The following is a 4,763-nucleotide window of genomic DNA, read 5'->3' as shown; positions in this document are numbered from 1 at the left end:
CCTATGTGTCCCTGCGCGCCTGCGCAGATGCGCGGCCCCGCCTCCTGGCCGGCCCTGGCCGCGGGTGGCTGGGGCAGGGCTACCTCTCGCGCATGCTCTCTTCTCCGGGACGCGACGCGGGAAGAGCGCCGCCCAGGTGGGCCCAACCGTGCGAAGACTGCGCTTCTTTACCCACTAAAAGTGGCGTGGAGGCGGCGATCGCCGATCGGGTCGAGTGTTCTCCTGCCCCAATCGTCGCTCTGCTTGTTCCTGGGTCCGAGCTCTGAGTCTCCATCACCTCCCTGGTTCACAGCCGCCCTGGACTCCCCGCTTCCTCAGCCCCGTGGGCGCCCACGCGGGAGGAGACATCCATGCCAATGGCCCTGCGCTGAAATTTGATAAGGAGGCCAAGTGGAGAAAGTTGAACTCGCATTTAGAAACCTTTGGTGTTCCCTCTTCCCTGTGCTTGATCCCGATGAGGGGGGGTAAAGTCACAATATCTTTCTGTGCTTCCATGTCCTTGCCGGACTCGCACCTGCTTTCCGGTGTAAGTGGACTGAAGAAACACTTGGGTTTCCTCTTACGTTATAATTCAGCTTGTAGCTACTACAACCCAGGTCCTTGTAACATAACAGAAGTATCACCGTCATTGTTTTGACAGTGTCACTTACAGCCCAGAATGTAAATCCCACCGCCTGACCTGCCATCAAACTCCTAAACATTTACCCTGAGTTTAGGGCTACATCTACAATTACTGGGATGTGATGATGTGAAAAGCCAAGAGGGGATGAATAGGTGGTGAGTTGTTTTAGTTAACACTAAAATGATGTGGAAGGCAAAGATTGCTATAACAAAGCTGGAACATTTTTGAGTGCATGCTTTGAATACCCAGAAAAGAATGAATTGTATTAATGTAGGTTAGAATCCAGCCAGTTATGTACAGCTTTTAAAATCTCACAGGCATTATACAGAAGGAGCATTTGTGTTTTGTATTGGGTGTTGGGTTTCTGTTGAAGCATGACAGATACCTTCCATTGTAAATGGTGGGTATGGCTAGGAATTTTCATTTAATCTTTACCAATTCGGATAGGTAGGTGTTATCAGGGTTTTACAAATGTTGAAATGAAGGCTTGGAGAATATATGTTTCTTACAGAAATAGCAAATGACAAAGGCTTTCAGTGATGTGGATTTAATACTACTTAGGCATTTAAACCACAGTAATTGAGCCCCTGTTAAATAGACATGTACATAGGTCAGATACATGATCCATCAATTACAGTATGAGCTCCCTGCTGTCAAGGAGTTATGGATACACATAACAAGAAAAGTAAAAGTTGGTGTAAAAAAAATTTACTGTACGAGAGGTATCATAAGGTACCATCCACGCAGGCCTGTGTAATTGCAGTAACCTAACAGGTCTTTCTACTTCCCTTTTTCTCTATATCCAAATTCATTCAGCAGCTGCAATGATCCTTTCAGAACCTGTGAACAATATACATTTTTTTCTGCTGAAAGATCTGTTATGATTTACTGTTTTACTCAGATTAAAGTTCAAAACCCTTATTGTGGCTTCTAAGAAAGAACTTGATGTAGACAGACCATATCCACAGCTACTCTTCAAAGGCCATTCAACCTTCAGGCATATTAAGCATCAGCACTCTGGACTTACTGTTCCTTCTGCCTGGAACGCTGCCCTCCCTGATGTCCATCAGACATACTTCTTCATTTTCCTCGGGCCACTGCTCAAAGGTGACTTGATCAGACCGTTCTTCCCTGACTACCCTGTTTAGGAGAGCTAACCCCTGCAGGCACACACACTCACCCCCCACAACACACACACACTCACTGTCCTCACTCTGTTTTACTTGTCTTCATAGCAGTCATGATCACTTCCTACATATTTGTTGTTGTCTGTCTTCCCTACTTCTTTTGTGCTATTGTAATTTTGTTCCACAAGAGCAGAAATTTTGTCTCATTTATTCACAACTCTACTGCCATCGTCAAGAACAGAGTGCTTTGGACACAGTCTGCACTCAGTCAATACTTCGTGAACAATCAAGATTAAGTGCCAAATGAGTGTTAAGATAGTAGAATGGAAATTCAGAAGAAGTAAATATTGGCTTTAGTGGATTGTGAAAGCTTCCTTTAGAAGGCAAAACCAAAATGATGAGGAAGGAGGATTCAAATGGGTTTGGAATGGGGAAAAGAGGGGAGGAAAGAGTAGTCCAAGCAGAGTCAACCAAAATAAACAGAGGCTTCAGACAAGGCAGTAATCCAATCTACAGTAATGTTTCTATGCTGATCTCTAAAAGCATAACTAAAATAGGAACGCTGCTAATAACTGATCTGTGAAAATTCACCTTGCCTCACCAAAGGCTAATTATAACTTCCCTTAGCAAGACAATTTTGTAAAGCTATTTGCGGGCTTATTAAGTGGTCCTGGTGAAATTGAGTTCTGGTTGCCCATAGCAGCAACTTCGATAACATACTTTTGTATCATCTTTTATATTTTTCTCCTATTTTCCTCACTGCTTCTCACTAGGATCACCACCCAAATGATCTGATTACACTGAAGTAGTCTGTTAGTTTATGCTTTTACCAAAACCAAAGTCAGTAAAGCTAGTGTAAGAAGAAAGCCTCAAATGCAGCCTCTCAGGTCTCTGGAAGTGGGTCACTTCCCATTCAGATGACAGCAGGAGTACTTCCTGGTGTGCTATGCCATCACAGTTACTAAGTCTTTTCTTACCTGTGGGTGCTAGAAGATGAACATGAAACATTAGTGTGCATGGTAGCTCTGACACTTGAGTGGGAAAAGGACAATGGTACTTATAAGAATGAGGAAATTTGCTGGCTTTTTAAAAAACTTTCATGGTCAGCCAGCTATCAACTCGGGACTCAATGCAAGAGCTGGAAAGCCTTTACATCAGTACTTAAAGGGACCATCATCTCTTGCAGCCACAGGAAAGACTGCTAAACATCAGTTCAGGATTTAATGACAAACATGGCAGGGCTGCAAAGGTAATTAAATGTATACCCTTGGCAGGCCTCTATGCTAAAGTCAGTACCCTGATAGAAGAGGAAAAGGACCCTGAGATCTAGGAAGGGGACAATTGTGTGGGCAATACCAGGAACCATGAACCCCTAAGTTTCTTTGAGCCCTTTGGGCTGGTAGAAGCAACCCCTTCCCTTTGATCAGGAGAACAATTTTTCTTTACCTGAAAACCATGAAAAAACTTCATCAGAGACAGGTACCTGACAAATCATGTTTGTCCTCAAGGTCTGCTCCAATCTCCCTTTATTGCCTCCAGACCAAAAATTAGGCTCAGCTCTCAGTATAGCCTGAATGGGGAAGTGCAGTGCCTCCTTTGGGGAGGACATAGCTGAGTCACATGAAGTATTACTAGATATTGCTGGTAACAACCAACAGCAACTATGAGATACAGGAGTGAATACAGCAAGTATTGGATTTGAGGGGAGAAGGGGACAAAATATTAGACTGGATAATGGAGGGTTTAGTGACATAGGAGCTATCTCCACAATTCAGAATTTAATAGTGGAGTGAGGCATCTGCAGCCAGTGTCAATGCCCTACTGAGACGGCTCCTTGAAGCTTGAATGCAGAAAGTCTACAGTAAATGGAGCACACATACTAAAATGGCCTTGACAGAACATCAAGGAAGTTATCAGAAGCCTTAGGGAGATGATATTTTTAGAATGAATTTGTTATGTGAGAACAAAACACCCTCACCTGTCCATGTTCCCTACAAAGGCTTGGTGGGCACTACCATCAATAAGGCAATACAGAATACCCTAGTGAGAAGGAAATTGGTATCTCTGAGAAGCTAATGTCCTCCATAAGGCAAGGCTAAAGTAGAAGATGCTTCTAGGGAACTAAGATAACTATTAATAAGGACAACAGAGGTAATAGGATTTCAGAAGATCAGAAGCCTGGTGACAGCATTTAGCCAACAGAAGCAAGGTGAATGTATTTACCAAAACTGGCAGCAAATGCAACTTGGCGCACAGGCTTATAATCAAAGTATTCCTCAGGGTGAGACAGGTGTGTATCTAAGAGCATTGTTTGCCTTGCATAACCATGAAAACAAACAGAAGAACTAGTGAGCAAAAGTCTGACACTAATTGCACTAACAAGAGTAACCTCATGCCCAGATGCATCATACAATGTCACCATGAGTTATCTACAATGTGTTTCCCAATATATCCCCTAAGGGACCAAAAACCACTTACCCAAGGACAAGCACACTGTACAATATGAATTACCAGATTCAAGGGCTGTTTGACACAAGGACTAAAATGACACTGACAGCAAGCATTCAAAGTGGAGGCCAGGTGATAAGAGGAGTTCTGGCCAAAGTCTGTCTCATAGCGTGTCCAGTGGGTCTGTGAGGCATAATTGGTATTAACATGCTTAGCAACTGATAGAACTCGTATCATAGATAAAAGTTCTTTTGGTAGGAAGGCCAAGTGGAAGCTCCTGAAATCATCTCTTTTTCTCGGTCTAACACAGTAATTTGGAAGCATTTGCACCCTGGGAGAAAATGAAGATTGCACTACCAGCAAAGACTTAAAAAATGTAGATCTAACAACCTCCATCATATACCCATTCAATTCATTTTTAGCCCTTGAAAAAATTAGGTGGATCATGATGTATGTTGGTAGACAATGTCCAAGTTGTGGCTCCAACAGTAGATGCTATTGTGCCAATTGTGGTATTTTTATGAAAATAGATAAAAATAGCCCTTCATATATGTTATATGGTTATT

This window comes from Molossus molossus, unplaced genomic scaffold (genome assembly GCF_014108415.1).
Source record: "Molossus molossus isolate mMolMol1 unplaced genomic scaffold, mMolMol1.p scaffold_m16_p_12, whole genome shotgun sequence".
NCBI lineage: Eukaryota > Metazoa > Chordata > Mammalia > Chiroptera > Molossidae > Molossus > Molossus molossus.
The sequence above is the reverse complement of the archived record's forward strand: the minus strand, read 5'-3'. Positions refer to the sequence as shown.